General features: G+C 40.7%; 1 long non-coding RNA gene across 3 annotated transcripts in view; it reads right to left on the bottom strand.

The window, feature by feature from the left end:
- LOC113480229 overlaps positions 1-14,034 on the bottom strand; it is an 80,499-nt gene that overhangs the window by 4,360 nt on the left and 62,105 nt on the right. For 2 of the 3 annotated variants that reach the window (XR_003398440.1, XR_003398442.1), the window contains 2 exons: positions 3,629-3,692; positions 1,021-1,118 (listed from right to left, as the gene is read on the bottom strand). This is a non-coding gene — a long non-coding RNA (uncharacterized LOC113480229). Of the gene's footprint in view, positions 1-1,020; positions 1,119-3,628; positions 3,693-12,264; positions 12,529-14,034 lie in introns of those variants that run through there. The other variant, XR_003398441.1, reaches the window with a different exon arrangement.

Genomic DNA, 14,034 nt, shown 5'->3' with positions numbered 1-14,034 from the left:
AAAAAAAAAAAAAAAAAAAAAAAAAAAAAAACAAACCACACACACACTTTGGAAACAATTATTTACAAAGTTCAAAGCATTTGGCACCCTTTGCTTTGGTAAGATAAGGAGCAACAAATAACATCCATAGTCACAAGGAGTTAGACCAATTACTTCTGTCAGCAAAACTAATTTTACAAAATACGTATTTCTTCTAGGAAGAATACTTTTCTTGCTTCAAATTCATTTTTACATTGCTAATAAGTCTCTTAGCAGTAGATTATAAGTGCCTCTTAAGCCAGGAACAGGCAGATCGCCCTGAGCGCAGCCAGCGGTCTCTTCTCTGGAAAAAAACATGATTGAAGCCAAGGAGAATTTCGCCTGAGGAGGTTCACTGCAGGTGTTTGGTCCCGTGTCTGTAACCTGCACCATTACAGAAACTCTTAATAATTATTATTCACAGCCAGTCTTCAGATATATGACCTAGGACTATTCCGACCTTTTTACCTCGCCTTACATCTAAGAAGTGAGGGGGCACTTTCAGGGCTACATGACCAGAGAGTAGAAGTGAGTCCACCTGCCTGACAACCTGTGTAAGGTTAAAGATTTTTTTCAAAATAATCCAAAAAACTATTTGAAACATCCTAAACCTGGCACCTGCTGAGCCAGGTAAACTCTTTAAGGCAATGCCAGTTCGGAAGAATTTAACTTCAGTAAAAAAGCGATGGATGAGAGACAAAGACAACGAAAGACAGCCCTCTCCGGCCAGCACTGATGGGTCCCACTCTCCTGAGCACTGCAGATGTGGCCCATTTCCCGAGGAGATGCTGAAAAGCACCTGGCTGTGCTTTCTGGAGGTGAACAAAAGTCGGAGCTGGATTAAGGCAGGAAGATGAGTAGTGGCTATGGGACACAAATGGAGAACTAAAACTTCCTGACACATCACCAGAACAATCTGAAAAAAATTTTACGGTCTCTTTGTGGACAAATAAACTCTACCTGAAGGTGGTGAGAAGCCCCAGGCTGCCCTTGGCACCTCACCTGCACAGTGCAGAAGCGGTCGTCCTCCCCGGACACGTTATCAGGGCTGGGCTGGGAATTCATCGCTCCAAAGCCAAGAGGCCTGTTGGTGCCCTCTCCTGTGCCAGGACAGGCAGAAAGGGTAAAAACTGATTTTAGAGTTAATAAGAATTACAGCTGGTAATGCCTGTATGGAACAACAAGCTGTTTTCTAGGAGATTATCGTTAAGTATTGGCTGCTCCACAGCGCTTTGCCCAGAAAAGCATCAGAAACAACACGCCTCGGGAAGCTGCCTGGAAAATAAACGCAGTAGCTTAATTCACACAGACAAATGCTCACTTGGGCAAAGAAAATATTTAGATGATGAAAAAAGAGGATCAGTGTCCAGCTTTGGATATTCTGGGCAACTCTCTGATCTGTGCCTAGGCATTTCGCTGAAGAACAGAGATTAAAGGTGTCTATGGCCAGTCCAGACCTTATAAGAAAGCATCTGACAAAGTTACAAATCTAAATCCTGCACCCAGAAAAGGGGCTAAACTCTTTAAATTAAGTTATTCCATTTTAATTCTTTGCTTTCCTCGATGTTTTGTTCCAAAGCCTTTGTGGCAATTCATGTCAAAGAGCCAAGTAAATATTTTCTTGCACTATGTGGAGGATGATGTCAGGCAGTGTTGGAAGTGAAATACTGACTTTGTATAACTGTTTGTACCTCGGATAGAATTGACTCATTTAGTGAGATTATAGAAAATGCATTCTGTGATTATATATGCCCCTAGAGGCCTCGTGGAGGTGAGATTATGCATCTCACAATGTTATTTTACCAGGAAAAAAAAAACGGACTAAGTAAATAAAAAATCTGCAGGATGTGACCTCATCATGCACTGTTGACATCTGCTTATATGATTTAAAGGATGTTACTATGAATATCATAGTTGCTAATGTAAATGATGAAGAAATCATAGGTCAATCATACAATAATAAATATTAACATAGGTTTCCCAAGGCCAGAAATGGCTGAAATGGTAATTGGAATTATGATTTTACTCTTGAATTATGTGATACTGAAACCGCTTTGGTGGCTGTTGCTTTCCTGGAACTGCTCCATTAAAGCCAAGAAGATACACTCGCCAGTCCTTCTTATTCCAAGAAATAATGTCACCTTTCCATAAGGATTATTTTTCTTTCACGTAGGCACCCACCTCAGCCCGTACACCATGTTAGGAGGGGTACGCTGAGCTGCAGGCACGTGGTCCCTATCGCTCCGGGTGCTGGTCTGAGGAGACAGCACCCCGCCTCTAGAATCCACGGTGGATACCTCAGGGTAAGGTAGAAAAAGAGAAAAAAAAAAAAAAAGCCTCATAACTGTGCTGTGGCCACAAAGCAAGCACCTAACCTTGTCCTCAACCGCGAGCCACTTCCCTCTTAAACACCAGAATAAAGTGCTCTCAAAACACATTAATTCAATAGCCGATATATTACATTTGATGAAAGACTGGTCCAAACAATATGGTTTAAATTGACAAAATACCTGAAACTCGAGGCACTATTTATGACACCACTGAATTACCCTGGACATACAGAAGGCACAAAAAAAAAATGTGGCTGCAGCTTTAGCGTAATTCATTTAGGAGTTATCTGGCAACACCTTGCGCAGCGAAAAAAATCACCCCAGCCAGGCTGGTGCTGCAGAGCAAATGCTTTCTCCAGAGGGCGAGGGGACTGATAGTCACTTTAAAGCACTAAGTGTCATTCTTCACCTGCTTTCCCCAGCTCTGTACATCCCTCCCTGCCATGTAGGCTGCCTGACTTTGTCCCAGAGCCATCCGAAAGTCAGAAGCTGCTACATGAAAATATTTTATGTAATAGGAGTTGCTGGGCGATTACTGTATTACTTGGGGATTCCTGCCAACCACTGCATACGGCAGGCTTTGGAAATGCTGCTAAATCGTATTTTTACAGGGAAAAAAAAAAAAAACAAAAAAAACCCCAACAAACAAAACACAAAAAAACCCCTCCACAATCTAATCCTGTAATGCTATCTGAATATTGTTGGGCTGTTTTCCTTTAATGCTTGTAACTCCTTACTGATGGGAAGTTCACATCTGAGCAGTCATGTTCTAGCTGGTGTCTAATACTGAAACACTCTGTGCAAAGAAATCCAGATACGCCACGAGTATTTTAGTGCGGTTACACAAAAGTCTAAAATTAGGTCATAAATTATATAATCTTGCAAGGAAACAACAAATTTAATGACTATGCCAAACCAGAGATAAAAGCTGAGGAAGGAAATAGCATCTTGCTCATTAAATATTAAGGATCAGACCCTTCAAACATTTCCCAGTGATGAACTCTGTGGGAGTTTGGCATCTGTATTTGTGTGTATTCTATAGAATGTGCTTATACATCATATACAAGTGCTGAGTGTGATTTATGGAGCACACACACATAGTAAGTATATTTATAATGCATAAATATATTCCATCAAGAGCGGAGAAGGTGATTAGTGACAGTTTCTTAAGAGGTTTAATCAGATATTTTGATGGCTTATTTCCAGTGTTGCTCCAAAAGCGTTTTTCATTACAGGGCAGGGAGAAAGAGCAGGTAGAGGCATCTCTCTTTCACACTTACAGCGGCAGCAGATATCACAGACTTAGAGATCAGCTCTGTGCATCCTCGGCGGGATTGAAGAACCCTGTAAAAGAAGAAAGATTACCAAGTTATAACAATGGATTTGAAAATTCCCTGCAACCTTTGAATCTCTCCCCTCATGCTACCGTGCCCCAGCCTTTCTTCTAACCTCACACAAGACAAATCTGGTTTGATCTATTTAAAATAATGCAGGGGCAAGGTTTTGTGCGTATTCCCTTAAAAGTTTTGTGCGATTCCCCTGGGACTGGTGGCTGGTGCTGATGTCCTGAGTATGTTAATGAGAGGGAATGAGAATCTCTGATGGAATAAGGCAGATAGCTCTCCCGTCCTTGCTGTCGTCAAAGCCTCTCTGATAACCATGTCCGTTTTTTCAAAGATTTGAGTCATTTGTGGATTGACTCTATAATCCTTGCGCTGAAGCCTGGGAAAACTGCTGTTGATGCCCTTGGCAAATTCTTATCCTAAAAAAGCATGAAAAAGAGTACCAAGTAATTTCAATTGCATAAAATATATTAAATGCAGCACACAGGTATGTAAATGGGAAACTCCATAACTGTAATTTGCCCATTTAGGGCCTGATCTAAAGGCTATAAAAGTTAATTTGAAATCTTTTCATTGATTTTAATGGCCTTTAGATCGGGCCCATATCATTCACTGCATATCAGGTTTGTTTCAGTGCAATAGTGTATTTATGTGAGATGTGAATTATGTGGATTATAACACATACAGATCCACCGCTTATTGTCCAAAGGCAAAGCTTGTAAAATTTATTGACTTTAGCAACACACGTAAAATCTGAAAATCAAAAGAAAGTCCCAAATAATGATTACACTTCTAAAAAGTGAGATAAAAAAAATATGAGGCCTTCTTTTCATTATATACTAATACAATCTAAATGTATGTTAAGCATCATGAAATCTAAATGGAATTTCTCACAATTCCTCATTTCTGACTGAAGCAGTTGAACAAAAAAATGGCATGCAAATGATTCAAAACCTCTTGAAGAAACAGCGTTTTTTTCTAATTTGAGGGGGAAAAAAAAGAAAAAAAAGTTTCAACCCAAGCTCAGCAAGGGATAACGGTATTATAGTTGCCGCACGGAGAATTTAGCCACTCATAATTCTAAATCCTTCTCAAACACTTTATTGCTATAAGGTGGCTAATACCAGCCTCTACACAACAGGGCTCCCATAGCATTAACCATGAGAGATAGGCTTCCAGAAAGAAACTATAGCAAAGTAATTGTAAATCTCTAATGATGCATAAAACCAAGCTGAATTGGTCCTGAATTCTCAGCATAAAAGAAATGAACCATCAGAAGAACCAATTCTGGTGGCAGTATAACATACCCCAGTGTGGAAACTGTTTATGGTGTTTGCTGCGGTGGAAATATTCCTACTAATATGCAAGCAATATGAATTCATTAAAAATGCCCGAATGCTGCAACTTCTCGTGATACCATGTGTGACATTAAAAACAAATCATTTGCCAAAAAGAAAACCTCATCTGTACCAAACCAATTCACTGCCTCTCTCAGCTGTAGCCAGTTTCCTGTACAATAAAGGGTTCTGCAGGTTTTGGAAACCATCTTGCAAGACTTTCAGGATTTATTTTTTTTTTTTCCACCATGGAGAGTTCTGCTTCACCAGAGCAGCCGGTGTTGGACCTGTGTCCCAGCAAGACCGCGCATGCCCGGGTACTCGGCTGAACCTGACTGACTACATGGGCAGGAGACCACCCTGAAGCCTCACCCCCCTCCCCTGCGCTCAAGAGGAGAGATGTGCTGGAGCTGTGGCCACCAAGGTACAGAGCCATGGCCGGTTCTGTCCCCGCTAGTGCATAACACAAATCCAAAGCCTCCCCTTTTCGTAGAAAGTTTAGTCAATTCCCACTGGATAAGCACCCAATAAATTATTTAAATCCATAATTAACTCTACCATTTAATTTATTAATGATGCAATACACAAACAAACAGTGAACCCAGGTCCTTCCAGAAACCTCAACGCAGAAACCTGGACCTTCACCCATTAATCCATCACCATCCAGAGGCAACTTGCTCTGAGAGACCAGACATCACTTACTCGTGCACAAAGGAGGCCCACCCTACGCTGAGGTTACGCACGTTTCCCCACACGGCCTTACCCAGGAGCTTCAGCGTGGCCACAAACACGATTTCTTTTGAGATAAGAAGCCAAGTCTTACTTTTATGTCTAGAAGATCTCTGGCTTTTTTTAGACACTGCCAAGAGGTATTGCATGGGATGATGCTTTTCTAGCACCAGGGCATCTGTCCACTGAGAACTAGATTGACAAGGCTGAAACGGTTGGGTTTGTTTGTTTTATCATTTCACAACTCTAAGAGCCAGACATCTGAAAGCTCGGATACATCATTGCACAGTGTCAAAATCGGCAAAGGCACAGATTTGAAATCTGCATACGTGGACTAAAATAGGGCATATCTGAAATTAATTAAAATTTCTAGGCACTACCTAGAGAACAATATTTATCCATAATAAGCATGCATCAATGTATATCACATTTAGTGCGTGGGTTTTAATGAAGCTGCAGTTTTCAAATCTGTATGTAGGACTCCAAGGCTTAGCAATGTCTTTTCATTCTATAAAAGCAATTTGAAGAATTCTCTTATTAAAAAAAAAAAAAAAAAAAAAAGCGCCATTGATCTGACTCTGCTCCTACTGCAGTAAGTGACATTTTTAACACCAACTGCCACAGAAAAAGTTAGGATAAGGATAAAAGGTGAAAAAATTAAGTTTCCTTATTAAATATCCTCCTTGTACATATAGATGACAATAAAGGAATGGAAAAACTGATGGAAGAGGGGAAAACCACCGCAGGCACGAGAGAAACGAACTAATTGACGCCGTTACAAACATTCACTGGTGAGGTGCTGGCACCATGAGCATCTTTTTTATTTACCTGTGAGTGAGGGGTCTTACCCTGTAAGCAATTTTTATGATTGTTCGTTTTGGAAAAAAAATCCAGACTACTTGACCCATTGCCCGGAGGATCTCACAGCCGTAAGTGCTATCCAAGATACTCCATTTGACACCTCTATATTCAAAGGTACCTCCATTTTTTCCAATCAAATCAGAACAACTCTAATTAAATTTAAACAAGAAGCTAAAGCAAGATGAATGGATTATAGGTGCTTCATGTTTCCCTAAATTGATTAATAGATAAAGAATTCATACCTCCACCAAATTAGTTGACAAACGCTGCCGTAATTTATTCCTTGTACATGATGATCTGTAACCACAGTGCACTGTAGTCGGGACTGAGCTCCAGCTCCTTCTAAATATATTTTGTGCTGGTTGGCTGCACCCACCAGGTATTTACATTCCACAAATCTTGTCTTTGTATTCAGAGTTTCTCAATACGGTTTTCACTTTAAATTGAAGTAGCAGTGGTTATTCTTGCACAGAATGCCATGATTTGTGAATCAGGTTTGCAGTGCGGGCAGTCGCACTGGACCGTGCTATTCCTTGGTGCCCAAAGAACCGCTCTGTTGAGTTTGGTTTCTCCTTTTGTTTTCCCTGCTGTTGTCCTGCATGTTGCTCTGCTCTGTAAGCGAGCAGCAAACGCAATTTTCTTTCACATACGGATGGAATTTTGCTAGAGACATGCATTTGCCACTTCAGAAATCAGGTTCTTTAACCCCAAAGCTGGTCTGGAAGATGCCCGCCTGCCTCTAAAGCAGAGCATTGCAGGCAGGCGGCACGCCAGGGCTGCGCCAGGGACTGCCTGTCTGCCCCGGCCGGCAGCGAGCCCCGGCCACCATGGACCAGGCTGCAGCCACCCAGAGGTGGGCTCCAACTTTTGGAGATGGCACTGACTGAGCTCATTTTTAAGGAGTTTGCTTTTTAGAATAATGCAGTTCGGGTTGGGGTACGAACCAGCAGCTGGCATGAGATACATACAGGGTTTAATCTGATTCACCAATTATTTTGCGGTTCGGATTTTGCAAGGGGCATCCAGCCCTTGAGACGGATATCCCTGTGTCAGAAAAATGGAAATCAATAAATCTATTCAGAAAAACATAATTTCATTTTCCTTCTTAACCAGAAATTGAGATACACACATTTCTCCCTTCCCAGTCCTCCCTGACTTAAATATATCCTGTGTTATATAAGTAATTGTTTTGAACCCACTCTAGGACACAGTCAGAGACATGACTCCAATAACACATTATCAGTAAAACAAAGCAAAACAGTTTCATGTCCCTGCTGGGTTTGTATATACACTCTTAAATGAGCAGATTCTCTCATTATTCACCCTGATCTGGTCATTGTATGCTTAGTCACAGCTGTCACAACAGGTGCTCGAGCATCCTCCCCCTTCATGGCGCTGTGTTTTCTCTATAGTTTGTTGTCAAATTCCTCTGCTGCCTTTCTCTGGTGACTTTGCTGTTCCATCTCTGGCTCTTCCCAGTCTCAACTTCATAATTACTTCCGAAATCATCCAGGGCTGCCTGACTCTGCATGCGGCAACCCTTTATCTTAAGCATCAGTTCTTCTTTACAAGTTGATGTTCTTCATCCCATCACATGAAACCAGTTTATCCATCATCTTTGGCCATGTTTTTCTTGCCGGGACCTGTCTCCATCTTTCTTGATACCTCCAGTGACCACTTCTCCTAACAGCAATACGCAACATTGTGTTGCGGAATATGCTTTGGAACTGTGAACCATTTAGAGGCTGATTCCTCTACTAGAACGGATTATCTCTCCCTATGCCAAATGACATCAGGAGTCTCCAGTGAGTTGAGGATTTCCAGATGGGATCTTGCTCAACGTTACATCTAACATGAAAATTCTTTGAAATTAACATTTATGCCCCGAAATATCATCTCGTCACTCTTGTTTCTCTCTAAGGTCCTTCACCGGTGGTTTGGGGTTCCCAAAATTGAGTGAAGAACTGCTCTCCTCCTGTTCTACTCCTCTCACTGCAGATTTATACACTGCATTTTCCCACTGAGCTTAGCACTCATTGGGGACCTTTTACTGCTAAAAATCCTGTGAATTCTTAAATTATCAGCATGGTGCTACTGTGCACTAACAAAGTTTATCTGATACCACAGCATATCAAACATTTTTAGCTCTGTAACAAATGTTTTCTTAGCTGGAAGCCTCCTCTGATATTAAAGTACCTCCAAATAAAGAGACAATTTTATATGATATTTTTGCTATTGTCTTCAAGGAATATAGTGTAGATTGAGGGCAAAATATACACAACTCAACTTCTTTTATGTTTTGTAGACATCAGAATTTAGAGCCTGATTTCCAAAGTGCTATAATCCATCAGTCCCACTGAACTGCAAAGGCTGGTGAGGGAGAAACTAGACTGAAAGGCAGCTATGTAACCCGTACCAATCCCCTAAAGCACTGAAAAGATTGGGCCAAAACATTACGGTAAAAGCTTTCTATAATTTTACTTCAATAAAATTACAAAGGAACAAGGAAAATACACAGATTTTGATTCACAGAACAAACAGATTCAGTATGGTACTAATGCTATTTAGTTTGTTTTCTCCCCAAAACCCCATAGTTAGGGGTTAAGACATGCATCTATAGCTCAGGTTTCATCCATTTGGGATCTTTTTTTTCCTAACACCTTTACAGTGCTGCCTTCCCTGTCCTACAATGCAGTGTAACATCCCTACAGCCATTACAACTGCTTGCAGTGGGGAACAAAGTATTGCAAAGACCTTTAATGCATTGACACCATTTTTAATGCAATTTATTAGCTGAAAAACAAGATCAGAGGCAGTGTTATGTATTCATCCAGATTTCTGTTGGTCATCTACACTTTAAAGAATTCATCCTCTATATTATTACAGTTTACAGGTCTCTGGAATTATTAATTATCATGTTGAGGTAAATGCACTTAAATTCTTGCTGCCTTAAAACTGAGTAGATAATTCATTCCTCTTAGTCTCTCTCTTTTCCTAGATTACTTTAAAGATGAAGTAATTATTGCTGGTGTGTGTGGCTTGACCCATCCCAGGATAGGAAATCTCCCAGGGTTGCATTTGAGTACTTGCTAAACTAGGATGGGAGCAGCTCCTCTGCTCTGCTGCGGTGCAAGTCTGCCCGAATGCAGGCACATACTGATCTTAAAGAAAACATAAATCTACAATAGGTACGAGGAAATTAATAGAGGTGAACAGTGATTCGGTGGGGAACAAACCAGAACTGAAAGCTGGTGCACTGCAAAACCAGCAGTGTGAAGAATGTGAAGGAAATGAGCTTAGCCACAACTTTTAAAAAAAAAAAAAAAAATTGTTCTCATTGCTTTAATTTATGGCTTTACTTAACTTACTTTCTCCGAAAATCATTGGCCAAAATAAAAGAAACCTCGATTACTGCCTGCCATGCTGCAGCTGAATGGCAGGCATCACTTCCCCAAAGGTAATGGGATGCAATCACTCCCATGGGGCAGAGAGCCGGAGTTTTGAACCCACTCTCAGTTTCACACGGCATTTCTATAGCTGTAAAAGCTCCGTGTTCCATATTATTAACCTCTTTCTATTCAAGGATCCAGAAAAGGTGGCTGTGTCAGCTACCCAACCTGAAGTTCAAGACCTTTATGGGTAAGGTGACATTTTAGAACATAATAACTACACAAAATCCTTATCAAAGATTGTCAGAGAGTTGGAATTACCAGTGGTTATCAGTCAATAATTGTTAGAGTAACTGATGGGTAAGCGGTAACCCTTCACATGCAATTCTTCTGTGGGAATGAGAAAAGCAGCTGGAAGGAATTCATAACAAGAACCTCACAGAGCTCAGAGAAATGTGATGTATAAACAGATTATTATTTCCTGTGGATATTGATGATAAATGAACTGGATTTGGTATGTCTGGGAAATATCACCACACTCTAAGCCATCTGAACTCCCCATGGCTCAAGGTAAAAACCTCTCCTGTAACTTCTGAGAACTCGGCATAAAGCAAGCACTAAATATCTGGGTCACTAGAAATACAAAAGTTGAACATTCCTCTCTTGAACGTTTTTCATTTAATTAATCTTTCCTGCGGGTTTTCAGTGTAGCGAGCCATTGATTATCGCAAGGAGCGCTTTATAGGGTAAATTAATTCATATAAGAGAAACGGGAAGAAATGGTAAGTAGCTGAATAAATAAATAAAATACAAAGTGTGCTGGTTATCTGGTTGCGTGTCAGCCTCAGGGGACTCCCATATCTCTAAAACCTAGTGAACACCACCAATACCCACGCTCCTCTTTCCTCAGCTTTACCTACACCAGCAGCTTTTATAAAATATGAAAAACTCCCATAGAAAAAGCAAAAAATAACCGAACTCTGCTCTCCTGTCAGAAATTAGATAACCTATAACAAGATGCTAGCTAATTACATGAGAAAATATATGCAAAAAATGGCTTTTCCATTTAATTTAGGAAAAAAAAAAAAAAAAGCCTATTCAGTGCATGGTCATTCAGTTCAGTGTAATAAGCAGCATTTCTAAAAAAGAAAACAAAGCAGAAAGAGTAGAATGCCTATGTTTACGGTTAAAAAGAGAAAAGGCTGAATTTTGGAGAAGCCGGTTGTATCTGTGAAATTAATCTTAAAATACTATTATGGGCGTGGGCCGGGTCTAAAGATATTACCAGGCTTTTCGCAGCTTTTCCAGGAAGATTGAATGCTAATGAAAAAGACATTGAACCAAGAAACATGCTCAATGCAAAGATGAAAAAAAGGAGCCACCTTCCTCCTTGGCACATCTCTGGTTCTTCTTTAGCTTAAGTCGTATCAGATATACATGAGTATCTTTATACAGAACGTGGTTTACCAAGTCAGTCAGCAAAGAGTAAGTTGACAGCTGGCCTTCAAGAATTACACACAGGGGAAAACTACACTAAAGAAACAATATAATTCCTCATAACCTTACCTCGAGACCAGTCACAGTGCAATCTAGCCGGGATTGCAAGAGGTTTTACACCACCAAAAGTATTTAGGAGATGGCAAGGTTATGGTCTGTGAAGATCCCAGACTGCCTGCAGTGTTAAACGGTAGAAATGCAGAGTAAACGTCGCCTTGTATCCTGACTGTACGTGGAGCTCCAGCATCCGTGCATATCTTAGCTCCTTTGGTGGTGTTCGACGTTGAGCAGGGGTCCCATCACGCTGTGAGGGTATTTATTTGCATGGGTCTCATTTCACCTCTGCGAGACATGCCCTTTACTGTCCACAGCCTCGGAAACTGAATTTTAGATGTTGGCCAGAAACATGCCATGAACTTCCAAGCAAGGAAAGGTAACAACCACCTCAGTTTGAAAATATATATTTCTTCCGTTCATACCAAGGAGAAAGAGGGGAAAAAAAAAAAAAAAAAAAAAAAAAAAAAAAAAAAAAAAAAAAAAAAAAGTATATTTTTATGCAGGAAATTATTCATAGAAATCACAATCGAAGCAGGGAGAAATGCTAAATTCAAGAAATAAATTAGTCATTTATAATATGCACTCAGATCTAGCCTGAAATGTGCTATTAACTCATTTTACACTGCAAACCTCTAGGGGCAAGAGCCACATCTTTCACTACAGAACTTGTACCGTCAAATTAAAGCACATTAATGGTACGCACCAAGCACTAGCACTGTGAGGTGGCCTTGCCGAGCCAACTCCGAGCCCATGGCACTGATGCTCCTGCATAGAATAATTTCTTTTTGTGCGAGATCCTTCTCACAGTAACGAACAGTGACCAGGCTAAAGCTGAATTAAAAACCCCAATTTGAAATACGGCGTTTAAAAAGTAGCAAAGAGTCCTTTCCCTCCCTGGAGATCACTGGTTTCCCAAACAAACGGATGGATTATAACAAGCCATTGTGCATTATTTTCTGTTTGTCAGTGACCTCGTTCCCATGCTGTCTGTGATACTGAAATGGGAAACTAAAGCTTGAGGGGTAGATCTTCAGCTGGAGCAATTCAGCCCAGCTTGCCGTGTCAATACACAGCAGGCGGAGAGCATCCCCCAGTCCGCACAAAACTAAGAAAGTCTCATGTCTTGGCTTGAATGAAATGAGAAGGAAAGGTGCCTTCCCAACGTCAACAAACAGGTGAGTAGGAACATATTTACAAGCCGGAATTTTGGGGGGTGACTTCAATGACAGAAATGTGTGTGTTTGGCAGCTCACAAAGCTGGGGTGCATTTCTGAGACGATTGCACAGATTTTTCATTTTTGACCTGGGACTGATTGCGTGATGAAGTTTAAATGGCTGTTGACATAGGGCTTTTTTTTTTTTTTCCCCCGATTTCTTTGATTATTACAGTTAATACAAGCATGCCGTGAGAATATTCACAAAAAGAGCTGCATTCTGCCTTATTATTAGCTTGGTAAAATATTATTTTCTTAAAATTGCATATGTTGCACACTGATGATCCTTGCCATGCCTTACAAATAATGCATTTATACATCATTTAAATCACACGTTATAATTTATAGGTTAGTTATTTTATTTTGGTGTCAATCAAAAGCGGAAGCTGTATGAAAGAGCTTAGATTAAGAGAAAGGTTTTTCAAGGTAAGCTTTAATAAACTAATGATGATATTATAAGAGCTATCACAGAAAAACCTGCTATCTAATAATAAGCTTGTTCCTGTTTATTCAAATGTTCCGCCTTGAGCTTGTTTGTAAAAAGTTAATAATTACAGCATAGTTAAACATGTAAATAGGTGAGTCTGCGCTGGATAAAACCTCTGACACTGAGCTGCAGCTCTACCTAATCAGTGAAGAGTGGATATTGAGATTTCAGCCTTTTTTTATTGCAGCATACAACATCGTTCTGAAGAGGTATTTGATGTTTTGCCCAGATAACTCCTGTAGGATTGGCAGGGTGACGACGACAAACACCCAAACCCCGTCCCCAGCACAGCCACAGGGATGGTTTTGCAACGGCGCTGCCTTCGCAGGCACTTCAGTACTGATGTTGCTGGGTCAGCACAGACAGCGGCACACACGGCAGCAGAGCAGGAAAGCAGAAAATCGCTGTAATTTCCTCCTCCCAGGTCTGTCTTGCCCTTAACCCCACCAGGCTGGAAGCTCCAGTGGCTTCCAGTGGTCCCCAGAACACACACATGGGATGGTGGCGGTCCTGCTAGGCAGCCACCTACTCTCTTGTCATCCACAAGCTAAAATACGTTCAAAACTTTTTTTAATTAAACATTTTTATTTACATTTCCTTTTCCTGTATTTGTCACTGAGATCCTACCAAACCTCATAAGGTGAGAAACGAGCTGCTGTCAAGCTGCTATCTTGTCCCCATAAAAAAAAAATAAAAATAGTTATTCTTGAGGAACTAACTCTCCCAACATCATGAACCCCAAAATATACCCATGTGCTCCGACCCCAGGGGA

Source organism: Athene cunicularia (assembly GCF_003259725.1).
Source record: "Athene cunicularia isolate RWA chromosome 4 unlocalized genomic scaffold, athCun1 chr4_part3, whole genome shotgun sequence".
Taxonomy (NCBI): domain Eukaryota; kingdom Metazoa; phylum Chordata; class Aves; order Strigiformes; family Strigidae; genus Athene; species Athene cunicularia.
Note: the sequence above shows the minus strand (reverse complement) of the source record. Positions and strands in the feature narration are given on the sequence as shown.